The 27,816-nt window shown below is 36.9% G+C and overlaps 1 long non-coding RNA gene across 9 annotated transcripts in view; it reads left to right on the forward strand.

Moving 5' to 3' along the window:
• LOC111560024 overlaps positions 1 to 27,816 on the forward strand; it is a 319,103-nt gene that overhangs the window by 54,610 nt on the left and 236,677 nt on the right. For all 9 annotated transcript variants that reach the window (XR_006596337.1, XR_006596340.1, XR_006596338.1 and 6 more), the window contains exon 3: positions 25,156 to 25,271. This is a non-coding gene — a long non-coding RNA (uncharacterized LOC111560024). The remainder of the gene's footprint in view (positions 1 to 25,155; positions 25,272 to 27,816) is intronic.

Here is a 27,816-nt window from a genome sequence, read left to right on the forward strand (position 1 = left end):
TTTGTGTCTTCTGGATAAAGACCTAGTAGTTCATTTGCTGGGCAAAGGATAGCTCTATTTTTAATATTTTGAGGAACCTCCCCATACTATTCTCTACAGTGGATGAGCCAATTTGCATTCCTACGAACAGTGCAAACAGTTCCCCTTTCTCCACATCCTTGAAAACATCTGTTGTTGCCTGAGTTATTAATGTTAGCCATTCTAACAGGTGTGAGATTGGATCTCATTGTGGTTTTGATTTGTATTTCCATGATGATGAATGATGTTAACCATCTTTTCATGTGTCTGTTGGCCATCTGGATGTCTTCTTTGGAGAAATGTCTGTTCATGTCTTTTGCCCATTTCTTCACTGGATTATTTGTTTTTTGAGTGTTGGGTTTGGTAAGTTCTTTATAGATTTTGGATACCAACCCTTTATCAGATATGTCACTTGCAAGTATCTTGTCCCATTCTATCAGTTGCCTTTTAGTTTTGTTGATTGTTTCCTTTGCTATGCAGAAGCTTCTTATCTTGAAGTCCAGATAGTTCATGTTTGCTTTTGTTTCCCTTGCCTCCAGAAACATGTCCAGTAAGAAGTTGCTGTGGCCTAGGTCAAAGAGATTGTTGCCTGTTTTCTCCTCTAGGAATTTTATGGTTTCTTGTCTTACATTTAGGTCTTTCATCCATTTTGAGTTTATTTTTGTGTAGGGTATAAGAAAATGGTCCAGTTTCATTCTTTGGCATGTTGCTGTCCAGTTTTCCCAACACTATTTGCTAAGAGACTTTTTTCTGTTGGATATTCTTTCATGCTTTGTTGAAGATTAGTTGACTGTGCATTTGTGGGTCCATTTCTGGGTTCTTTATTCTGTTTCATTGATTTATGTGTCTGTTCTTGTGCCAGTACCATACTGCCTTGATGATTACAGCTTTGTAATATAGCTTGGAGGTTGGAATTGTGATGCCTACAGTTTTGGTTTTCTTTTCCAATATTACTTTGGCTTTTCTGGTTCCCTGCAAATTTTAGAATTGTTTGTTGTAGCTCTGTGAAGAATATTGGTGTTATTTTGATAGGGATGGAATAGAGTGGTTGTAGTTTTTATTTCCCTCTAATATCCTCAGACTGAACAATCTGGTATAATATCTGATTAATTTTGAGAGTAGAAAAAACTAAATTATTACCTGATAACTTCGTTTGTTCAATAGATAATACTCAAGCACAAGTGAGATGACTTTGAGAAATTAAAATCATGATCCTTGGTGAAGTAAATATGGGCCTGATTATTTTTAGGCACATTCTACTTAAAGACTTTGTAGACACTCTGGGGTCAGACAGCCTTGTTTTAGTTATTTTTTCTGCCACTGTCTCAGTCTTACTTCTTGCCCAAGCTCCAATTAAAATATAGTTGTCCTAACTGAGCAATCAACCCACATCCTTGGCAGATATTCATACCTCCACAAACTCTTCAGGATGTACTAATTATCTGGACTCTCCAGGTTCTATATCACTTGTTCCTACACTTTAGAGAACCTTGAAATAGCTTGAGCAGCTTGCTAAAAATGGAGATTCACCAGTACTCTCCCTAAAATTCTCTGTATCAGAACCTCCAGTTTGCTTTCTAGTTTGATTCAGATACACACCACATTTTTAGCAGAATTGTAGCATGTATTATGTAACACTACATAGATATAAATGAAAAACTTGTATTCCTTATTTTCTGTATTCTTTCCCCCTTAGCTTGGTAAGGGTCATTTTTTAATAGTAGAGTTTACAGTTTTATTCATAAATCTTTTACTTTAATAATTGGGAAGGAGGAAAGAATCGAACTATATAGCATTTTTAACATTCACATGAAGCATATCTTTTCCATATGTCCTGTAGATCATAGGGAAACTGCACGCTATTTGGATGGAAAGGTTACTGAACCCCCATTATCTAGAGATAATTAGTACAGATCCATAATTGCATTTTCTTTGTAACTTTAAAAGAGTAGTTATTAGTCTTCATGTCACTGCCATTCAGTTGCACTGTCTATTTAAGAGAAAATGCCTATCTTGAATGCATACTCAGCTGTCATGGGTGGAGGGGGCAGGAAACAAGTTGTGGACAAGAAAACATTAATGCACAAATCTATACTTGAGGACCCTGAGGTCTCTGACTAGCTTTTTATTTTTTTATTTTTTTAATGTTTATTTATTTTTGAGAGAAAGACAGTGTGAGTGGGGGAGGGGTCAAGAGAGAGGAGGACACAGAAGCTGAAGCAGGTTCCAGGCTCCCAGCTGTCAGCCCAGGGTCCAAGTAGGGGTTCAAACCACAAAATCATGACCTGAGCCAAAATCAGACACTTAACCGGCTGAGTCACCCATGTGTCCCCTCTGACTAGCTTTTTGAAACCTTTTTTTGACACAGGTGATTACAGGAGACATTTCTGGAGAACTGGAAGCCAACAGAGGGTGTTGAATGGTTCAGAGCTGGAATTTTCACGATTGTTTTATTGGGGTTAAAGAACTGCTGTAGAAGTTCATACAGGCTAAAGGCTTAGGATCCACTTAATTAAATGGTCAAGTTTGAATAGATTGGTGGTAAGTCATTAAGCATAGACAGGACTCTTTGGGAAAGAACCTGGGCAGACATGACACCTGGTCGGTCCATCACTAGATTTAGCATGTGGCATGAGAAAAAGACAAAGGATCGGGGACCACTGAAAATAAGGAAGTACAACACCCTTTTTAGGTTTTTAATATTGCTGTTTACAGTGTTTACATAAATACTCACATTTTGATAACTTCCTTAGGATATATTGTATTTAAAAAAATTTAGTATTTATTATTTTTGAGAGACCGATCACGAGCAGGAGAGGGGCAGAGAGAGAGGAAGACAGAGAATCCGAAGCAAGCTCTACATTCCAAGCTGTCAGCACAGAGCCCATTGCCAGGTTTGAACTCACAAACCATGAGATCATGACCTGAGCCGAAGTGAGATGCTTTACCGACTGAGCCACCCAGTGGCCACAGGATACCTTGTATTTTAAATGGTTCCTGTCATTTAATGCTAGACTGTAAATAGTATATCAAATTACCCCAGTTTGCAACATTTTTGTTTTAGTTTTTGTCCCTGCTCTTCCAATAATTCTTCCATCAACACTGGTACCGTATTCTTAATTGTTAGAACAATATGGTATTTTAATTTATAAGGCAGGATTCCTTTTGTTATCCTCTATTAAAATTTGTCTCCATTTTCTTCATTTTTATATTTTAAATCAGAACTTCTCAAACTTGGTGCTATTGATATTTGGAACTGGAGAATTCCATGTTGTTGGCACTGTTCTGTGCATTATAGGATGTTAGCAGCATCTTTGGCCTCCCCCAACTGGACACCAGTAGCAACCCAAAAAACCTGTCTCCAGACGTGATTAGTTTTCTGGTGGAGGTGGGAATGGTGGTGGTAAAGTAGTCCCTGGTCGAAAAGCACTGTTGTAAATAAATTGTGACCTAATTTTTCTAATTAAAAATAATCCCATAAACAAGTGTAATTGGCATTGAATCAGTCCTATAAAGAATAGTTCTGACAATATTCATTATCCTTAACTTTTCTTGGTACCAACAATTCATTTTCCACTCTACTTTCTTAGAGGTTCATAGATAAGCTCTCCTCTACTGCAAAATATATGTTGTCTACTAATATTATTTCCACTTTCCACGATATGAAAAATTTATTCTGGGACCTGGTGAAAGTAAAGTTAGAAAGGTTAGCAGTCTTAATTTGTGAAATATCTTGTGAAAGCGTATGAGTGTGTGTGTTTCTGTGTCTGTGTCTCAGTGAGTATAAGACTGTCAATATTTTTGTGGGCATTTACGAAAGACTAAATTAGACTCCATTTGTAACACAAAAACTCATGCTTCTGAAAACTGTGAATAATAGGACAGAGAGTCAGTTAGCTATGTAAAGTAGATTGTTGACACTGGAACTCGTAAAACCTAAAAGTGGTCCTGATGGTTTTGTGGCCTCCAGGCATGATCAACACTGGTAGCCATTTTTCTTCTGAATAGCCGTTTGGCAAAACAACACATGTCTCCTTTGTCCCATTCTGCTGGACCACACATGAGGAAAGAATTCTGTAGAGACTACTTAATTTCCCACTTTTCACTTTTACTATTGACCTTTGGTTGAATAGTTGAATTAGCTATCAGAAAGAAAGTATATTTTATTTTTTATTAAATAAATTTTTATGTGTATTTTTCAGAGAGACACACAGAGAGCATGAGTGGGGGACAGATAGAGAGTGAGGGAGACACAGAATCCAAAGCATGCTCCAGGGTCTGAGCTGTCAGCACAGAGCCCGACGGAGGGCTCAAACTCAGGAAACATGAGGTCATGACCTGGGCCGAAGGTGGGCACTTAACTGACTGAGCCATCCAGGTGCCCCAAGAAAGTATATCTTAAGAAAAGAAAGCAGGATTGATATAAAATTTCCATGTGTATTCCCATTCAAAAATGTATTATGTTTTGCATTTTGTAGACCTATTATTAATCCGGTAGATTATGTGAATTTAAATGTACTATTGTTGGGGATCTATCCTTGACTACTAAAACTGCATGTATGAGTTTGGAATGAGTTTAGAATGTCATTCATACTAAATAGAGGATTACTTTTCACTTTTCCCCCAAACCAGGCAGGACACATTCACCTACAGGATGAATAATATAAATATGTATTCTATTTCAAAGTCCTCAGAATCTTTATTCTTAGGTATTATCTAATATAAACACCAGGATTTTTCAAAAGTTTGACCCGAGTTAAAATACTTAGCAAGATTCACTGAGACAGTGAATTTTAGAACCTGAATACAATGTCTGCATCATCAAAAATCATAAACCTTATAAATTTCTGAAAGTGCGCTTACCTGTAAGTGATTTAACTGAGATCTAGATGAATCCTAAATAACAGAAAGAAAAATGTCTTTAGAGAGGAAATCCACAGTGCTATATAAGGAGCAAAAAACACACAGACATATCTTTTCAGAAAAGTAATTTTGTTAGCAACGATTTTTCATAGTGATATAAGAATGTTCTTCCTGAAGCAGAAGTCAAGGTTCCTGAGTATGGAAAATTGGTCCTGATGTAAGACTGGTGAGAGTTACAGATAGCTAGATTCTGCAAACTAGAGTTACCTTCAAGTGTGGGATTTCTAGTTGCATCTTTACTACATCTAGGTTGCTGTCATATATAAAGCAGTGCATGAATCCATAAAACTTACTTTCCCTGCTCTTGAGAGTGAACGGAACACTTCAGTAGCAAAAGCAAATTGGTTTTGAGAGCAAAGCAAAGAAAGAAATCTCTGGGCCTCCATTTCACCTCTTGCAAAAGGAACCCATTTGATTTTAGTGAGAGTAAACAACAGACCCATAATTTAAAGAGCAGTTCGTTCAGTCCTGACTTAAGCAACTTCAAAGTTGCTTCAAAGAAATACGACAAATTTTAAACATTTTAAAAAATGCCCTTGAGACTTCAATAAATTATTACTATTTTTGGTTTGTTTCACAAGAGATGATTATACTTTCTGGAACTATTTAAATGGGAAGGGAAATGTAATTTGGGTTTTTTATGTGACCTAAGACAAAATAGGGCAACCACATACCCAAGTTGCATCCAGGTCCTAAATAGGCGTACATTGGAATAATCTGTCCCAAGGAGTCATGGCAAAGTGCATCGTCTTTACTCCACAAGAGTATCACTCCTTGGAAAGCCCTTGTATGTACCTAAATGGGAGACAGCGAGTGTGCAGTGGCTGTGAAAACCCATATATTGAATAGTAAGCATTGCTCATCAGGTTTCTTTGATTGTATACAATTTCCTGAATTCATGAATGTCGCTAAATTATTTTTCGGGGTGTGTCTTCATTAATTGTTTTTAACAAAAGTGCCAACAGCCTTCAGAATGAGACTAAACATTGCTCTGGCCGATAAAAATGCTTTGAGCTGTATTTATCTGCCGGTTTGGATCATGTCTACAGTACCCTATTTTACTTAAGGTTTTGTCTCCTATAGTTTTAGATACAACTTTTGGTGCTAGAGTCTGACTCTATAGGGTTTTCCCTTAAGCATTGGATGGACAGTTTCAGACATGATATTAGATGACTGATTTCATGATGACTGATTTATAGAGGAATACTAATTGTTCTAAGTGTATATGCAGTATATCATGACACCCTACAAAGCAGAACTGGGAGATCTCTCACTTTTAGTTTACTTTAGTGACTTATTTTGAGATTCAAAGTCACATAAGTCAGAGTACATCATACATCATTCTTTTATTTTAATGTTATTTATTCTGGGGGGAGAGAGAGAGCGCGCACATGAGTGGGTGAGGGGCAGAGCGAGAGTGGGACAGAGGATCCCAAGTGGGCTCTGTGCTGGCAGTAAAGAGCCTGATGTGGGGCTTGAACTCATGAATCACAAGATCATGAACTGAGCCAAAGTTGGACGCTTAACCAACTGAGCCACCCAGGCACCTTACTTTAACATCATTCTTATTCTGATAAGGAACTATTTGACATTTTGGAAAATGACCTCTATGTAATCATGATCAGAATATGTAAGGAATTTTTTTAATGGGAAAAAGGAAAAACAATAAATGGCTTTCTACTTAATCTGTTAGTTTTTGTTTTTTTTCTAATAAGCCATTAAATGAGCTACAGCTTTCAGCAGATAAAGTTTAACTCAGTTTGCTCACTGCATTTGTCTTCAGATATTGCTTGGAATCGCATGAATAGGGCAATCAGCCACTCAAAGCTCTTGCCTGCTATCTAATATAATATGAAAAACTTAGATATCACATTATACGTTGAAAATGATTTCAAGGGTAAATTCAGTTTTATTTTTCTTAGAAGCTAGTGTTTTAAAGAAGCATAATATTGGAGATGACATACAATATTGCAACAAATTGATGTGTGAAAAGTGATCAAAAGCAAAAAACAAATCCAGACAGAAGGAAGATGGACAGTTACTGAAAAGGTAGTAATAACATCAGCATATGATCTTCTTTCTTCTGCAACATATGTAGTCCTTACTATACAGGATTAATCATTTCTTTACTTACAAATTCATATTTATTATCTACCAATGAGAAAATACTTTTGTTATATATGAAATCAAAATTAAGATTAAATTTATTACCAAAGGTTTTTCAGTGTAATCTGTTATAAGCAGAGTGTCCCCCACCCACCAGTATTTCACAAATGCATATGTCAACAATAATTAAATGCCTTGGTTTCTAATAATACTTTTCAAGTTGGCACGTGTTTTAGAAAGTGCTCTGTAGCAGGGAATTTTTGCTTTAAATGTTGTATGAAATTATAGGTGGCAGGGATCAAGTGAATTGGTGGTGGGACAGTGATGACTTACCTGCAAGGTTATTTACTTGAGGGTAGAAGTAGTAATTATTCAATAACTAGTTAAGTAAAAAGAAAGGAAAGGGCACTTAAAAGTATAGAATAAAGCAAAGGAGAGACTCTAAATTCAGTATAACCAGTGTGTGTGTGTGTGTGTGTGTGTGTGTGTGTCTCGTACATATTTATGTGTGTGTGTATATGGACACATGCATATATACGCACAAAAATTTGTTGCATCAGTACATAAATTCTACACATATATTAATGCAACACATTTTTCCCCCTCTTTAGTAGCTCCCATGTTCAAGACGTTCTTTTAGGAGCTGAGGATAAAACAAGGAACAAAAAAGGCCAAAATATCTGTCCTCACTACCCTCATGGAAATTGCATTCTACTAAAGGCACAACAAAAACAATATTAATGAGCAGCATATAAAGTATATTAGCAAGGAACTAACGCAATGGAGAAAATGAAGTGGAGGAAAGGGATAAGGGATGTTGGGAATGAAGTTAAACTTGACATGGTTGTATTAGTTTTCATTGCTGTTATAACAGATTGCTACAAATATAGTAGCTTCATAGCCTCCAATAGAAATTTATTACCTTACAGTTCTGTAGGGTCATTCAGGGCCATGCAGATCCTATGTGAAATGGGTTTCACTGGGCTAAAATCAAGGTATTGGCTCAGATGAATTCCTATCTGGGTGCTCTAGGAGAAAATTCATTTCTTGCCTTATTTGGCTTCTACAGGTGATTCATATTACTTGACTCCTGGCCCTCCTCCTCTGCCTTCAGAATTAGCTACATTGCATTTCTCTGTGTCTTTCTCCTGTAGTCACATCTCCTTTTGACTCTCTTCTGCCTTGCTCTTGCACTCTTAAGTACATTGGTGATTATAATGTCCCCACCAGGACAACCCAGGAGAATCTCCTTATTTTAAAGCCATCTGATTGGCAACCTTGATTCCCCTTTGCTGTGTAATCTAGCATATTCACAAATTATTGGCGTTAGGATACGGACATATTTGGAGGGCCATTTTTCTGCCTACCACAAAGGATATCCAAGGAAAGCCTCACTTGCATTTGAGTAAGGATCTAAATGAAATGAAAAAGCAGTCCCTGGAGGAATAAAATGCTAAGCAAAGAGAAAGTAAGTGCAAGGCCTGTGGGTAAGAACATATTTAGCATGTTCCAGGAAGAGTGAGGAGGGTAGTGCGACTAGAGTAGAGAGCTCAAGATGGGAAGATGAGTAGTATGAGAAGAATTCCAAGAATTAATGGCATGGTTTGGAGGTGAAATAGTTGCCTTATAGGTCATAGCCAAAACAAAAACAAAACCAAACTTTTCTACCGAGATTAAAAAAAAACAAACTATAGAAATTTAAGCAAAAAAGTAACATTCTGACATATGTTAAGAAGATTACTTTAGCAACTTGTAGATAGAATCAGAAGGACACCAATCGGTAGGTTATAGCAAGAATTTCTGTAAAAGATGATGGTGTCCTAGTACAAAGTGGTGGCAGAATGAGAAGTAGTTGGATTCTGGCTGTAGGTAAAAACCAAAACCAACAGCGTTTGCTGGAGCTTTGCAGGTGGAATGTAAGAAAAGTGGTTAAGGAATGAATGGTAATTTTGCCTTTACCAGTTAGAAAAATTCAGTTAACCTTTATTGAGATGGGCATAATAATGAGAGGAGTTTTTTTGTTTGGTTTTTGTTTGTTCATTATGATTTTTGCAGGAGGTAATTTTAACAGTCTGGGATTTTTAAAGCTTAAAATGTTAGATATCCAGTTTAAGATAACTGGTAGACAGTTGAACGTATGAGTTTAGAGTATTTATAAACAGTGATCAGTGATAGATTGTGTGTGGTTTTCAAAACACTGGGATACTCCAAATAGAGTTCAGGGGAAGGAATAAGAACCAATAAAGAACACTGATAAAGAGACCAAAAGGTTGTTCTTTTGGGGAGAAGAACCCAATGAGTGATAGCCTAGCACAGAAGATGGTTTCAGAAGAGCGAGAACCACTGCGTCATGCTGCCTTACATGGTGAAAGCAGAAGGCTGAGAGAGACCTTTCAATCTAGTGTGTCCAGGGGTTTTATTGAGAAGAACAGTTGCAGTGGGTGGTAGAATTATGATTGAAATGAATAGAAGATGAAGGGATAAAATCAGTCACAAAACCAATGTTTTATATATATTTTGCTATAAAAGAAAAATTGTACAGTAACTGGAAGAGGAACAAAATAAAATGCAATATTTCCAGGATAAAATAATTTCCTATTTGGGGAGTGAATCACTAGAGAATATTAAGAATATTAATAGTTAAGAAAGTTAAGAAAAGTTAAGAATATTCCTGGTGTAGGTGTGAGGAGGTTGGGATCTAGTGCTCAAGAATACAACTTGGCCTTGGATAGAAGAACTTCTAATTTACCAGAAAGAAGGCAAAATCTGGGTGGACAGATGCAGAAGCTGTAAATGGTGGTGGTATCTTTTGGGGGTTTTCTTCTTCCATCTTAATGTTCTCAGTGAAGTAAGAAATAACACCAACCCCCATAGAGAATGGATTTAGTATTGCATCTTTGAAAATAAAAGAGAGTGACGGAATAAGTGAATTAAAGAAATACAGTATGACATTGTATCACCATTATGGACCTCTCTGAAGTTAGTAACTGGAGATTTAATGAATGACTAGTCATCAAGGTTCTGTGATTTTTTTTCCCCAGCCACATTCAGGTACATGAGAGCAGACACAGTATTTGGGAAACTGAATTTAACTAACATTGTGGGTTAACCAAGGATGTCTGACAGCGTAATAGGGACAAGGAAACTGGGGTAATTGCTAAGGAATTCTCCTATAATATTTAACCATGTGTAAGGAGAGTATCAGGGTATTGTGAGAATGAAGGACTAAAATCATGCTATTATCAATGGAGTAAACATCTTTGAAGGGCTTGAAAATAGTTGGTGTATAATTACAAAGGGAGGGATGTAAAAAGATGATGGTGGTTTCAAATGGGGGAATATTTGAAATGGTGCTTATAGCAAGTTCTGTTATTGGTAATGCTTAGGTCTTGAGTGTGACCATAGAAGTGGTGAATGACGTCACTCCAGGCTAAGATCATTGGATAAGAGATGGCTTATTAATTAGGATATGCTAGACCTATGGTAATAAGTAGAGACAAAAAAAGGAATTATAGTTTTCAAAAGTTTGCTTCTAGTTTGTTGATAACTGTGTTTGAAGAAATGATTAGAGACTCAGACTCCCTCAATTTTTTCAGTTCACCAGCCTGGTATTTTCATCATATCCGATAGGTAGAAGAGTAAAGATTGTGATAGAGGAAGCCAGCTTGCTTCTTAAAAGTCTTGGTCCTAAGGTGGCACACATTGATTTTGATCACATTTCGTTAGTAAGAACTAGTAACATAGTTCTACTCAAATAAAAATTTGGAGACTGGTACTATGAAGTGTGTCCATATCTCACTGGAAAATTGATACCATGAAAAAGAGAATGAGCTTTTGTTGACATCACTTTGTGATACTGGAGATTATGGGACCAGGAGATCAGGGATGAAAAGAATTATTTACATTATATAGTGATCCGTAAAAATTACGACACAGATAGCTTTGGAGAAAAAGGCAGTCGGCTCAGGAGCCAAAGTGGATAAGTATATGTCCAGGCAAATGGTAGATAAGCATAACAAGAAGAACATAGTAGTTATGTAGTTGAGATCTGATGACCTGCTAACTCGGGTGAATGTCCTGGGGGAGTTGAGTGGGAGAATCATCTGGGAATGAGTATGAAGAACAGTGAGGACACACCCCCATCCTCTCAGCCTAGTGGTGTGAAGAGTGTGAGAGGGAAGATAGTCACCAACTTAGCTGCAGGGGAAGCAGTGCCTTTGGGGTTGATTTGGACTTTCCTTTGAATAAGAAAGCAGAGGGAGATTTCACACACGATAAAAAATTGCCATATAAAAGTGGTTTTTCAGCTACAGATTTTGCTCTTGACTGATATGGAATGCCGGAGGGCCCACTGGATGAGTCTCAGGAGGCATAGGGTTTGGAAGGATGAATGGAAGACATCATGTACCACTGTATGGGGATTTAGGGTCCCAGGAGATCAAGACCAACTGGCAACTCCTGGGGTTCTCGTGGTGATTTAGCACAAACAGAAATTTATCCTAGTGACTCCAGGACCGGTAGTGGTGAAGGGACTGTGGACATCAAGGGAGAAGAGGATTCCCCAGACTTCTGCTGACGGAGGTATAAAGTCCTCCAAAGGGGCAGGCATTTTTGGTGCCAAAATCCTTGCCGAAGGGACCTGGAGAAGGGTGTATACACTTAACTTTGATGCATGGATTTCCTCTTCACTTGATGGATGCCCCTAGGTTTTCATAAGGGTGGACTCCCTCTGACTCCAAAGCCTCCCTTTTCATTCACACCCTCTCCATCTCATTTGAACTCTGTCCAATGAGGTTTTCATGCTCATTGTATCACTAAACAACCATTTTTTTAAATGTTTATTTTTGTGAGAGAAAGAAAGTGAGTGAGTGGAGCAGGGGCAGAGAGAGAGGGAGACACAGACTCCAAAGCAGGCTCTAGGCTCTGAGCTGTCAGCACAGAGCCTGACGCGGGTCTCGAACTCACAGACTGTGAGATCACCACCTCAGCCCAAGTTTGGACGCTTAGTGGAATGAGCCACCCAGGCACCCTAGGTTTTTTTTTTTTAATGTTTGTTTGTTTTTGAGAGAGAACGTGAGGTTTTTTGTTTTGTTTTGTCTTTTCACGTTTATTTTTGAGAGAGAGAGGTATCACTCAACAACTAACAATGTCTCCAGTGGCTGCCAAATTGCTAAATTCAATGGGCAGGATTCAGTCCTCATGTTAATTCAGCACTCTTTAGCTTTTGAAAAACTGGTTCTTCCTCCTCTCTTGAAGCATTTTCTCCTCCTGGATTCATGAACACCATATATGATGGGTTTTTTTCCCCCCTATGTCTCTGACTTTTCCTTCTAAGTTTCCTTTCCTGTATGCTATTCGCCTCCCTAACCTCTGAATGTTTGGAGGTGCTAGATGTCAGTCCTTGGACCTCTTTTTCTCTCTCATTAAATTCACTAAGTGAGCTCATGCAGGTTCATGGCGTCAAATACCAGCCGCAATCTCTAGTCCAAATCTTTACCCCCTCACCCCAGGTGCCTTGATCTACTGATCTCTTGGACATCTCTGTTGGATAGTATATTCAGAATCTCACACTTAGTATTTCTAAAATGAACCTAATTTTCTCTACAATAGGCTTTCCTTGTGGCAATTCCTATCTTATTTACCATGGCCAAAAGCTTCAGAGTCCTTGTCTCTTTCACTCGTACCTCCTATTACCAAAGCATATTCCAGATTTAGCCTAGTTTATGATTTCACCTTTACCAATCCCAGCCAAGCCACAATAATTGGTGCTTGAATTTTTGCTATAGCTTTCTAATCTGGTACCACTACTATTTTAAACACATAAATCAGATGATTTCACTCCTTTGGGAAAAGAATGTTTTTTTTACAGCAGATACATAAACCTGGATGGACCTTGACTGTCTCTCTGCCCTCACCTCCTGGCACTCTTCCTGATCACTCTGCTCCTAGTTTCATGGCCTTCCTTTGTTTCGCTAACACACTTACTCAGGGCTACTGTGCTTGCTGACCCATCTGTGGGAAACTTTCTCACATACACATGGCTTGCACTATAGCATTCATTAGAACTCTAATGAATGAGCATGTGCAAGCAAGGTGGAGGGGCAGGGGGCAGAGAGAGAGGGAGTCACAGAATCTGAAGCAGGCTCCAGACTCTGAGCTGTCAGCACAGAGCCTAATGTGGGGCTCAAACCTCAGGAACCATGAGATCATGACCTGAGCCAAAGTCGGATGTTCACCAACTGAGCTACTTAGCCCGCCCCCCCCCTTATTAATGAGGGTTTCTTTGTCAACCTTGTGAAACAGGAGTCTAAAATACATGGCCCTTTTTATTTATATATTTTCTTTATTATTATTTTTCTTCCTAGCAGTTGCCTCTTCATGACCTGTTTTATATGCTTGTTTGTACATTTAATTGTATAGCTCTCCCCACTAAAATATTATCTTGATGAGTGAGGGCTTTATAATTTTGTTCATTTCTGTTAGTCCATCTTCTGTAACAATACCTGGTACTTAGTTGTCACTCAAACTTTATGATGAATGGATGAATCAAGCCAGTTGAATACACCAAGGGTGATCAAGATAAAAAAAAACAAGTTGGTAGATTTTATCAGCTCCAAAGTAAAGACATACTTTCAAGGTTTGCACTTTCAACATTAGCTAATGTTGTCCTCTTTTTGTTATATTGATTTACAATAAATCAATTGTCCTATCGATTAAAGTAAGATTTTTCAGGTATTGGCAGGCCTGGAATTTGAAGGGAATGTGGATGGAAAAGCTGATGAAATTTTTCTAATTGGAGAATTCTTCTCCCACCATATCCCTGTGAAGAACATTTTTGAGGATAATTGGTTAAGTTATGTCAAATTGAGCTTTTCATGTGCTGGTTCATTGTAGTTTTGATAGTGTAAAGATGATTTATCTCAGATTGAGGAGACAGATGTTACAGAATAATATTAGTGAATGGGACATAAAGATTATTAAACAGGAGAATTCTTTTAAATATTGAGTGTGCATTTGAAGTTTTTGGTCATTAAGGGTTAAAACCTCAGCCTGTTTGGGTAATTTCTCTCCAACATCTCCCAGGAGTACAGGCATGAAGGAGGGAGCTGCTTGGGTTTATCTAGGGGTGAGGTTTTAACTGGTAAATACCATGGACAGAGAGGGAAAGACAAAAAACATTAGGCTCTGCAAGCAACTTGGTTATATAGATTCAGAGATGAATCTGAACCATAGATTCAGAGATGAAGAAAGAGGGAAATAAAAATGGATAAAGCTAATATATAGTGAGGATATGAACTTGAATCTGTCTCCAAGACTCATGCTTTTTTGACCATAAATCATAATCTCAAAGAAAATATCTGCTGGTAAATATTGTGTTTCAACCCCTCACAAAATAATTTAAAAATTATTTTTATAAATATGGAAAATTATTTAAAACATCACTCATTAAGTTTCTGATATATCTTATGTTCATTCCTAAGCTCTGGATATGCAAGATAAGTAAGATATGCTCTCAATCATTAATGAGTTCATAGTCTAATGGGAAACACAGATATGTAAAGGAATTATTTAAAATGTTAAATACCTTATAAAAATAGGATAGAATGCAGAGAGAGGAGATTGTCCATAATACCCTCTCTGATCAATAGTCAGCATTATAAATACATAGTTCTGTTAAATGAATGCATGTCTTTAGTAAGGGTATGCATTTAAAAAGTTTGCAAATATTTTTCATTTATTTGATTCAAGAGAGGTTAGAAATAGTTTAAAAAGCACTGACATTTAAAACCTGAAAAGCCCTGTAATCAGTCTGAATGTCTGTTTAGCCTGCCCCTCTGATGTTTTATAAATGTGGAAATTTCTGACTTTGAGAAAGTATAAAAGACTTTAATAGATAGTGCAAATATTTACCAGTCTCTCTGTTTTGTGCCTTTACTGAAATCTAAAGACAATAATATGGAGATTATTGCTTGAAATTGTTTATTTCAGACATTGTTTCCCACTAAATATTTGAGTATACTCTATATCCAGATACCATTATTATAAATATCATGTCTAGGGATTAAATGAAACAATGTATAAAATAGCCTTCCCACAGAGCTGGGAAAAGGAAAGCAATGAATGCAAGTCTGATATACAGCTATACATTGTTGACATCTTGTAACTATTTAACTTAATAACTATTTTCTAGGTTTCAGGTACTTTCTCAAATTTCTTTCATCCTCTACTTACTCTACACTCTTCTAGGGTAGTTTTATACACTTGTATAAATTTAATTACTGTCTATCTGCCAACAATTATCAAATGTATATATATCAAGCTTAACAACGAAGTTCAATATCAGAAGGAAAGTCTAGGCTTGATATCTACATAGCAGGGGATTGTTAGCAGATAGACAGTATAGAAAGTGATTGTCTTAGCTCAACCTGGCCATCTGATGAGGCCCCTTTTCCTGACCTACAAACAATTGTCTATTTGCTGTGTCCTCATGTGGCAGACGAGGAAGCGCTCCTGTTTCTTCCTTTCCTTAAAAGGGCACTAATTCCATCACGGGGCTCTATGTTTATGAACTCATCCACATCTAATTACCTCCCAAAGTCCCCACCACCTAATACCATCACATTGAGGGTTAGGACTTTAACATACAAATTTTGAGGTGACACAAACATTTAATCCTTAATGTTGAATATGTTGAACTTGAAATGTCATTGAGATATGTAAGTAGAAATAGTGAATAACCACGTCTTGAATCAAACTATGAAAGTTCTCTACGACCTTCTGATCTTTCACTCCTCCCCATCCAAGCAAATGACTTCACTGTCTACCTAGTCACTCATTCTGGAAACTAGAAGTTATTTTTTACTCCTCTGTCTTTGTCTTCTCACACAGGATCTTAGCCAATCATTAATAAAGTCATCTACCAAAAATATATCTAGAACTTATGTACTTCTCACTACTACTGCCTTAATCAAATTTATACTGCTTCTCCTCTTCCCTCTGTATAGTAATAAGATCAGTCTCAGAGTAACTGTTCTGAAAAATCTTGTGCCCTTCAAAAGATTATGGGTTATGTTTATCCTATCTTTTCCCAGTGACCAACATTTTAAGGGTAAATGTATAAATCCCCTTCCTATGACTCTATTCCAATCCATTGTATACAAAGGGGTAGAGAAAAGTGCCATAATAAACGCTTTCATCCATTATTTTTACCCTGTACCTGCTCCTTTGAATAGATCATTCCTCACATGTTTAGATTTAGAATCAGACAGCTGTTGGGTCTCATAGTTGAGAGTTTACTGTGATTTAAGTGAGTCAAATACTCCATTTGATTTTTCTTTGGCCTCCTACCTCAGATTGGTAAACCGGGATTCTCTTCCACTTTCTCTCTCTCTAAGCCTTATGCTGATCTGGATAGGATTGTGACTCAAGAGATTGGGGGCTCGTTGGTGCTAAGCTCAGCCCATTTTGGCTCAGCTCTAAAGGCCTGTTGATTCAGAAGCTGGTAGTGAAAGGTTGACCTTCCAGGATGCATTCTGAAAATGGCCGCATCTTCCAGTGTGACTTCTGGGCGGTTGCTGTCACAACCCATAAAATTCTCATCCTGGGACTCAGCCTCTTGCTTCTTTCTCGGCTGGTAGAAGATACACCACCATGTCGCTTCATATAATGTTAAAACAGCTGATGGCCTTAGTGTCAGGGGTTTTGGCCATATCTTTTAAATATGTAAAATCCTTCATTGGAAGGTCTGTTCCTTGGAGCTGTTTCCTAATGCCTCCTGCTCGGTAAACACCTTTTCAAGTTTCTCAGGGCCGTAAAGTCTTGACCTTTTCCTGCATTTTCTCTCAGAAAGTGGGCACATGTGCTTTTGAATCATGGCCTGTGAATTATATAAACCTCTGTGAAAGAAAACTGCAGCTGGGAAAAGGTGGAGCCTGTTTATACTCTAGTCATAATAACAACACCACAGCCCCCTTAGTGGTTAGTCTGAAGAATATATAGCAGTATCATTATGTACTCAATAAGTCAGTATCCCAGCAATAATTGAAGTTTGTAAGAAAATAACAGTGGAAATGTGGGAAGATCCAGTAGGGCCTGCACAGTGTGCTGGGGGTGGGGGAACAGAAATCTGGGAAGATTATGTCAGCAACTTTGATCATTGTTCAGATTGATTCATCTTTGGGATTTAAATATTGCTCCTTCAAAGTATCAGTAGCTTAGCATTGCTAAATTAAGTTCTTATTATTAGTTCTTGGGTCATCAGTATCTTCTGTGTGATACGTATATCAGGTTAGTTAGTAGTCTTTTTTCAAATAATTGAAATAGGCATATCAGAAATCTAATTTTACATGTGTCTAAATAAGGAGGAAGAAGAAGGGGGGGAGAGGAGGAAATGGAGGAGGAGGAGAGCTAGAGCAACTCTAGAATATGCCAGAAATTTCACATGCATCATTTCTAAGTCTTACTAGTACCTTGCAAGCTAGGTGTATGTGTGGTAGTCTACTTTAAGTTTCTCATCCCTGTATTTTTTATCACTCCCACCTTAAATCCATTTGATATAAGCAAATGGCCAGATTTGTGATCATTGTTTTGAGTGAGTTTGGGAAAGGATGGATACCAAAGTCTCCTGTGAATCTTCCTAAGCCCTAGAGATGTGAGAATATTGGGACATAGGTAAAATATTTTGATCCTAAATATAAAGGGGAAAAGGTTTCACTAAAACTAGAAAGATTTTTTTCTGGCCAAGTATGTAGGAAGATGGTGAGAATGGAAAAATTTTGGACTCTCATTGTATAGGGATCATGTCCCTAGTTTCCAGCAGAGAAGCCAGAGGGCCAGCGACATTTCCAGAGAAGAAATGGCTGTAAGACTCATTTGAGCCAGTGCAACCTCTCGCCACCTGAAAAGAGTATCTCAGTGCCCTAGGTAGAACTCTAACTGAACAGAACGCTTCCAGCTGCTCAAGATCACGCTGATGAGAGGAAGGACAGAACCCGTCAGGGTGGATACCTCCAGGACCTTCTGACGCCTGTCTCAGAATAACGTAGGATTTTAAAATAGGGACACAGATCCTGAGGAATGGATAGAAATACCCTTTCTCTAAAAGACTGAGTGCCGTGAGATCGGGCCAGTCTAGTACAGTAATTCTTCCTTGATTTTCTGTTTCTTGCAGTAACCAAGGGAAATTGTTGAAAATATCAGAGCTGTTTAGAGAATATATTTAATTGCATTGAATTAAAGAATGAGAGTAATTTAGAGATCTAATCACTTCATTCTCATCAGTACCTTCTAGCTAGCATACATCTGTGTTACATATTTTCTGAGTCCTCTGTGAATCAAACGTTTACCTAGTGGAAAGCATATTGGAGTTAGACATTGTAAAGAAGTATAATTTTTCAGGATTCCTTTCTGTCATGAATTTAGTGAATAAAGTTTGTTTTGTATTTTAAGAAATGCAATTGGAGCAGCTGACATGCATTCTAATGCATCCTAAAGCATAAGTTATGGTGTGCCTATTAATTTCCATCCTAATGTATTTTTATTGTTACATTTTTGCTTACAAAGATTTTACTGTCACTTTATTTAATTGAAATCAAATGATGTTATTTACCTTTGGGTGATGCAGAAAAAACTGCATTTGTAAGCTACTATTATTCAAATTGAATATTCTTACAGAATGCTAGAAGTCTTCAGTGCAGAACATTTTACATATAAATTTAAAACTGTGACATCTACTCCACCAGTCCAATAATGGAGCTGATATGGTAGCTGAGGTTGTAATTGATTATGTGCAAGGCATTGTTAAAGTCATCAAATGACAGAAGATTCCAGCAAATAATCTGCAAAGTAAAGAGAACAGTATCTCCTATCTAAAGACATTATCATCACTTTTTAGTAAAGTAACTGAGTGAATACTAACATAATACTATCCCATAATCGTCTCTATCTTTAACAGCATTATATGATTACTTTCAGACCTTTAAAAAATATATTAGTATGTGTATTTTGGAAAATCATTCAGAAAAGTGCCTATAAATTGAGCCCGATTCTAAAAGAGTTATTACTTTTTCATGACTGACTCTGTGAGCTACTTGTATCTGTAAGACAGACTTAGAATTATTTACAGTCTAATAGCAATGTCTTATGCCGTTCTTAAGTTGTGGAATATGTGGGGACTTTGGTAAACATTCTCTGGCTGCTAGCTGTATGATTATGGTTTTCTTGCATTTATGTTCAAGTGGTTTTGATGTTAGAAGGTTCCTGCAAAACCCAGCGAAACTGAGGAAGTAAATAGGATGTGTGTTCTTATTTCTTAACACTGGAAAAACATTTAAAACTTCAGTAAATTTAGCCTTTAGTTATAGAATATTTTGTTAGATTCCAAAATGACCACAAATGTCTCCCATTCCTGCAAGTACACCCTTTTGCAACGTGACGTTGCTGGTTGTCCCATTTGAATGCTAGTCTGGCCAACCAACTTGCTTTCACCAGTGGGAAGTTAGCAGATGTGAATGCAAGTAGAGACCCCCTTGTCACTAACCTTCTCTAGCTGCTAGAAACCCTTCTTCCACTGTGTGATGAAAGAGAATGAGACAGTTGCTGTCACAGCAATCCTTTCCAGTAAGTAAAGTTTTGCTACTCCGCTCAGCCCCATTCAGCTAGCCAAGACCGAAAGAATCACCAGTTGAAGCCATAGAGTATAAGAAACAATCTATGTGTGTTATTTTAGGCCATTGTGTTTTGATATGGTGTGGTATGCACCAAAAACTGATGGGATTATATTTCAAGAGAGTGTGGAGTACTGAAACAATGTAGTATAAATAGCTAATTCCCCATTTGCAAGCCTGTATGCCTCACTTTATGTTTTGACTCCTAGTTACTTTAGATTCCTTAAGACTTCAACTCAGATGAATAATTTAAAATCCTGATTCCTTTGTTTTTATTATTTTTGCAGTTCCCAATCCTGACTTTAGGTTAATGCTTCGCTTGCTTTGGGTAATTGCCTTTACTGTAGGTTGAAAACAGTTCTTTTTTCTGGCATTCATCTTTTGGTGAGAACACATCTGTATTTGTGGGCGTATTAGTTAAAGCTTCTTTGCCCAGATATGGAACTATGCTCCCCCATGTTGTAAGTCCTTTACGGATCTACTGGATCCCTGAACCTGAGTCCAAATAGATACACCTCAGACTCTTCCCCATCTTCTTCATTTTGGCCCTTTGTCCTTCCCTGGAAGAACACTGCCCCCAGTGAATTCTTTGGCTCAGGTATCTGACTTACAATGTAATTTGAAGAAACACATATTTGAGGGAAGTGTTACAATTGCCCTGAGGAAGTGGTCCCTCAGACCACTGAGGGAAGTGAAACAGTGGTCTTTGTGTTACAATTTCAAGTATATTCAGTTATTCCTTTCTAAGACTGTCATTCTGCCCAAATTTGTATCATTGAATTTACTCCTTGGAATACATTTTCTCTGGTTTTCAGCATGCACTAATTCTGCATTAGAAAGAGCCACTAATTAATTTCGTCACAAAGGGAAAGCACAAGAAAATGTAATTCAGAAAGGAATGCTTTGAGGGGAGATGTGTAGATAGGTATAAATTTTTTAAAGAAAATCAATATGGTAGAGTGTTTATAAGCACAGATGAAAACCAGGGTTGGAATTTTAGCTTCACTATTTAGTAACTTGGCCAGTTACAATCCTTTGAGCTTTTTTTTTCCTATTCATAAATTGAAGTTAATACATAGTTCAAAAATTGTTTTGACACTCACCTGAGATGTGTATAAGCACTTAGAGCATTTTTCACAAAACTAGAACAAGTAGTACTAAAATTTGCATGGAAATATGGAAGACTCCAAATTGCCAAGACAATCCTGAGAAAAAAGAATAAAGATGTAGTTGTCATAATTCCATATTTTAAGATATATCACAAATCCGTAGTAATCCAAACAGTATGGTCCTGGCATAAAATAGACACATAGATCAATGGATCAGAGTAGGGACCCCAGAAATAAGCCTCCATTTCTATTTTAATTAATCTATGACAAAGGAGGCAAGAATATACAATGTGGAAAAGGCCATCTTTTCAATAAATGGTGCTGGGAAAACTGGACAGCTACATATAGAAGAACTATTTATATTCATACAAGATTTTTGTAATCTATGTTGGGAAATATGAACTGTAAAGACAGCAACAAATATAATGAAATTAAAAAAAGAAATACTTTCTAACACCATGCACAAAAATAAACTCAAAATGGATTAAAGATCTAAACCTGAAATCTGAAATTACAAAAATCCTAAAAGAGAACATAGGCAGTAATTTCTCTGATGTGAGCCATAGCAACATTTTGGTATATATCTCTTCTAAGGCAATGGAAATAAAAGCAAGGAGAAACTATTGGGATTACATTAAAATAAAAAGCTTTTGCACAGTGTAGGAAATCATTTAGAAAACAAAAAAACTGACTGAATGGAAGAAGATATTGGTAAATGATATATCTAGTAAGAGGTTAGCAACCAAAATACATAAAGGACTTATTATAACTCAACACCAAAATCACAAACAGTCTAGTTAAAAACATGGGCATTGGGCATGAATAGACAGTTTTCCAAAGAAGACATACACGTGGCCAACAGACACATGAGAAGATGCTCAACATCACTCATCATCAGGGTAATGCAAATCAAAGCCACAGGAGATATCGCCTCATAGCTTTCAGAATGGCTAAAATCAAGAAGAAACAGCAAGTGTTAACAAGATGTGGAGGAAAAGGAACCCGTGTGCACTGTTAGTGGGAATGTAAATTGGTACAGATACTGTTGAAAACAATATAGAGGTTCCCCCCAAAATTAAAAATAAATGTGTATTGTAGCTTTATTTATAATAGCCTAGGCATGGAAGCGACCTGAGTGTCCACCAGTAGACAAATGGATAAGGAAAAAGTGACACACACACACACTGTGGAATGTTACACAGCCATAAAAAAAGGTAAGATCATGCCATTTGAGAAACATGGGTGGACCTAGAGGGTGTTAGGCTAAGTGAGTTAAGTGACACTGACAAAGACAAATACTGTATCACACATCAATGGAATTAAAGAAAAAAAAAAGAATAAATGAAGATAAAGCAGAATCAGAACTACAAATTCGGAGAACAAACTCAGGTTGCCTGAGGAAAGGGAGTGGGAGTTTGGATAAAATGGAGAAGGGGAGTAGGAGATACAGGCCTCCAGGTATGGAATGAGTAAGCCATAGGAATAAAAAGAACATAAGGAATACAGTCAGTGATATTGTAATAGTGATGTAAAGGGACAGATGGTAGCAATATTTGTGGCGCACATAGCGTAACGTCTAAACTTGTCAGATCACTAAGTTGTAACCGGCAGCTAATGTAGCATTGGGTGTAGCTGTTCCAAAACAGAAAGAGCCCCTTGGAGCGAAGAGGGCCTTAAAGCGTGGATGCTGGTTCCTGTTCTTCACATTAGTGGTGGAGGCTGTGAGGAAAAGGCTTTGGGGATTTCTTAGATAGGAGACAAAAAGAGTGAACCGAAAATGAGACGAGACAAGATGAAAGACAGAATTGGCTTCTTCTGTGGTTCTGTCTACATCTAACCTATGTCTTAATGACTAAAAGATGTATGTTCTTGGGAAATAAGAAGGCAGTACCTGACTTGAAGTGTGCAAATTCTTACCTTGTCATAAGAAACCATAAAATTCTTAATCAAAAATTCAGTCTTGGAATGATTTACTGAAGGAGATTATAAAGTCTTTATGTGTGCATTTATATGTGCTATGTTTATACATGCATTTGTTATATATGTATGTATCTAATAATCTTTAATGAACAAATATTGTTTGTTCGATTGTCCATCTGTTTCAAAACAAGCTAGTGTTACAGGTTACTGCCTGTCATCTTTCCAATTGATACCATTATATGGATTCAGGTAGAATAAGGGAATTCATTATTATCTAGCATGGGGTATTCCCTATGAAAGATTCGCCTCACCCCATCTCCTGGAAGTTTAGCAGAAGGCTAATTGGATATATTCAGACATGTGTTAAAGCCGTACCATAGTGGTTCAAAATAAAGAGCACCATATAGGCAGATTTGAATACTGCTTCCCCTGTTCCAAATGTTTACCTTTACTTGTGTGATATCTCCAGGTTTGTACCTGTTAATTTTAATGCTTCAGTTTTTATTCAGTAATTTTTGACTGCATCATTTTCTTTGTCTTTTGGAATATAGAAATGGAGATGTTTCTATTAAAAAACTTACAGAATTATTTTCACTCAATCTTTGAATATCAAATAACAATTAAAAATTTTAATTTGCTTCTTAATATTTTCTGTATCTTCCAAAATAGGTATTTATTGTTTTAATAATTAGGAAAATTAAATATGACATTTCAAGAGTTTAAGAACCATAGTAAATCAAAGTGGGAACTTTGATTACACTTTTAAAATGTATGCTTGGGGCACCTGGGTGGCGCAGTCGGTTAAGCGTCCGACTTCAGCCAGGTCACGATCTCGCGGTCCGTGAGTTCGAGCCCCGCGTCGGGCTCTGGGCTGATGGCTCGGAGCCTGGAGCCTGTTTCTGATTCTGTGTCTCCCTCTCTCTCTGCCCCTCCCCCGTTCATGCTCTGTCTCTCTCTGTCCCCAAAATAAATAAACGTTAAAAAAAAAAATTAAAAAAAAATAAAAAAATAAAATGTATGCTTATAGGGGTGCCTTGGTGGCTCAGTCATTAAGCAACCGACTCTTAATTTGGGCTCAGGTCATGATCTCAGTGTTTGTGAGTTCGAGTCCCAAGTCAGGCAGGATTTGTGCTGACAGCATGCAACCTGCTTGGGATTCTCTCTCTCTCTCTCTCTCTCTCTTTCTCTCTCTCTCTCTCTCTCTCTCTCTCTCTCTCTCTCTCTCTCTCTCTCTCTCTCTCTCTCCCTCCCTCCCTCCCTCCCTCCCTCCCTCCCTTTCTGCCCCTCCCCTGCTCTTGTATGCTCTGTCTCTCTCAAAATAAATAAATAAACTTAAAAAATAAAATGTGTGCTTATTTAATAACTAATGTTCTCAGCATTTTTTGTGGAAAAAATCCTTTATTTAAATATATCTTAAATATAATAGTATAGTAAAAAAAAGTGGTATTTATTGCTCTGTGCTAAGACTACAGGTGATACTGCTTTTCATTCATTATAATTTTCTGATATAAACTGGAAAAATATGTATGTCAGAAGATTATAAACTAATAAACTTTAAAAGTTTTGTGAAAATACTGCTTTCCATTGCATTATTGTCTAATTTAAAGCAACAGTATAGTAACTTCTAAGTTTCATTGACCCAACGTTAAAAACTTTATTGTATTTTGTAAGGAAAAGGTAGTGATGAACAACAAAAATGTAGAAGCTTTACATATATAAGATTTAAAATCTTCAAGTATATATGAAATCTATTCATAGTTTATTACTGTTGACTCTTTCCTTACCTGCTTAATTTTTAATTACTTTGAAAATATTACAGTGGTACCACTTTTCATTTGCCAATCAGGCTCAGTGTTATGGTATGTTTTTACATATATTTATAGAATTATATAAAATATTTGTTATAGGAAGGGAAAGTATGAAACTCAGTTGATGTATTGACTATTTGATAAATATATTTTTTATCATTATAAGATGTTGGAAATTTTGCCTACTATGTTTATGACTCAGGGACACTAATTGCAAGAAAGTAAAATATGTATCATGAGACAATATAATTCTTGTTCTCAGTTTATCATCTGCATGAAGAACTTAGGCATAACTACTCCAGTTCATTACCAGTGTATAGACTGCATGGAAATCAGAATGCTTTTGAATGGGATAGTATCTGAAGTAGAAGTGAATCATGAGCACTTCTTTAATCACTCTTTGTTCATATTTTTATACAAAGGTTAATTTCTTTAATAAGGTCTTCTGCTTTAATAGATAGTAATTTCAATGGAAATAATTTTGGATCATTTGTTCTCTAAACTATAAAACTATAATTATAATTATAAGCACTATAAATATAATTGAAAGCATTACAGTGTGGTATAGTCGAGCCTCTTGTATTAACTGAAAATGATCTTTGACAGTGGGACTTGAGAGAAGATCCACTGCTGTTCCCTTCAGAGCCCTCCAGTAGTTCATCTGTTTCAAAGGACTCTATTTCTCATATCTTCAGGAAGAGTCAACCTGTCTGCAGTTAATGGTGAGTGAAATTGAAACAAAGTTAAAATTCCAATGAGATTTTAGAATTAGGAACCTTGTTTCTTTCTTTCTTTCTTTCTTTCTTTCTTTCTTTCTTTCTTTCTTTCTTTCTTTCTTTCTTTCTTTAACTATTGTCAACATACATTGCTTTTGCTAGAATACTCTTCACTAAGATCCTGAGAGCATGGTGATCAGAATATTTTGGTACTATGTTTCATTTTGCTTTGGTATATTCTAATATATTTTGCATACCTTTATCACCAAAAACAATCTGCATAAGCACAGAAACAATTATGAAAGTTCTATACTGTCTGCATTAAGTAGTTTGTAACATAAATTTGGTTCAGTCTGGATTTTCTTTTATTAAATACATTAAATACCGATAAAACATTTAATTTTAACACAGGCATATTTGAGAACTCTCTTGGTTGTGTAGTTCCAGTTAAACAGGACAATATATTCAACTATTCATATGTATAATGGATGAGACTCACCCATGACCTATTATGGGTAAATGATCATAGCAGACTTTGAGAAAGCAGATTAAGGGCAGTTTGCTATATAGTTCAAGAAGCAGGCAGACAACCACTAGTAAAAAATATCATGGTAAGTGTTTGCAGATGTAGCAAGTGATGGGAAACACAAAAAGGGACAAGTAATAATGTTTGGGAAGTCAGAGAGAATTTCACATTCTGTGTGTGTGTGTGGAGAGGTAATATTTGAGATGTGTGATAAGGCATTCTCCAAGTTACACTGGTGAAGGAGGAGTATAAATTATAGCAATAGAATGTAGCGATCAAGAACTTGTAGTGTAGGAATGTGACACGTTTAATTGAATTCCAGTTTTCTCTTTGAGTGAACCTTTGTGATCTTGACGTTACTTAATTTCCCTGAAAATAAGTGGAAATAAAAACAATACCTATCTCATACACGTTTTATGAAGATCAAGAGATCTACTTACAAAATACTTAGCAGTATGACTGGTTGTGATAAATAATAAGTGATAACTAATTACTGGGTTTTATGTAGGATTGAAAGTCAATAAGTATCATTTATATATTGATGCAAATAGAAAAATAGACAAATGTATTTTTTAAGTTGAACACAACTTCCAGAAGAATTAAAAATTGAATGAAGTGCTCCATTAAATAAATTCCATAATACCAGAATAATATAATTAATATGGCTAAAATAATACATTTAATTACACATGAAAATGTTAAACTATCATAAAATTATGTAAGAAGAGTGAAACGTAAGCATAGCGATCGTGGCAGTCAGTGTGAATTATACTTTCCTACTAAAGACATATATTCACATGGTGCAAAAAATTAAGATCCAATTAATGCTTTATAAAAGAAATCTATGTAAAAAAAAACTCACTAGATTTCTAATGATAAAATGTACATTATTTGAACAGAAATAAAGAAGAACAGTAATATTAGGTGAAATAAAATTGAAGGACAAAAAATAGAACATTTTTTTCTTGTATGCATATTTAACCAGTCATTATTGAGCACACCACATATGAGTGGGCTTCTATGTGGACAGTTTGCCTAGGCATTCCAGGGGTAAGCATCCTTAGAGAAAGAGCCAGGTAAATACAAAGCCACTGTTGATGACCTAGTCTTGGAATGTAGGGTCATTTATCCAGTAGTGCATTTGTAGAGATTGTCACATTGTTTCTCTCCTATGTTGAGAAGGTGTGACAAAGTCCTGGAAGACCACCTGTGTGGGGGATAAGCTTAGGAATCCCCCGGACTTAGACCAGTGGGTTAACAAGGCATAGAGAAATACAAAGCCATAAAATGCTCACAGCCGAGGTTGGGTAAACCAAATTGGCACCCCAAGAATGGGGAGTGCAAAGACACCTCGAGAATAGGGAGGCACAAAGGTGTCAGGAATAGGGAGGTGCAAAGGCACCCCAAAATAGGGGGTGAAGAGCCCCCCAAAATAGGGAGAGGCAAAGGCCTGAAATAGAAACGGTGCCAAGGTGCCCAATACATAGGAATAACAAAATTAGATATTCAGGGTGAAAGCACCCCCAAATTTAGTACTATAGCAGAAAGCTGCTTTCATAAGAGAATAGGGCCAGGTTAGGTAAATTGGTGAATTGGACTATGGACCACTGTACTACAGGCAAAGCAGCCTGGAGTGGAGATAGTTAACAAAAGAAAAGGTGCCTTATTAACCGTGAGGTTATGCCCCCTATCTGTCTCATCCTCTAGGCTAGCAAAGATAAATAGGCATGGTGCCTCCTGTCTGCTGTTAACAACCGTCTACCCATCTGCCTGGTGCCCAGATTTTGTTTTATATTGACCCAAACCCCAAATACTCTATATCTTCAAAATCCCCTTTTCCCCCTTACATCCCCAAGTTAATGTTCCTAGTTTCTTTTTTCTCTTTGTATATGGCCAACATGTTTGCAAGCCTTCTGATCTGAATAAATAAGGGGCAAGGACCCTTATTCAGGACTCTTGTCTCCCCACCCCGCCCCGACATTAGCCATCTCTTATCTTAATCCTGCATCCACTCTTTTGCCAGAC

Source organism: Felis catus, chromosome B1 (assembly GCF_018350175.1).
Source record: "Felis catus isolate Fca126 chromosome B1, F.catus_Fca126_mat1.0, whole genome shotgun sequence".
Classification (NCBI taxonomy): Eukaryota; Metazoa; Chordata; class Mammalia; order Carnivora; family Felidae; genus Felis; species Felis catus.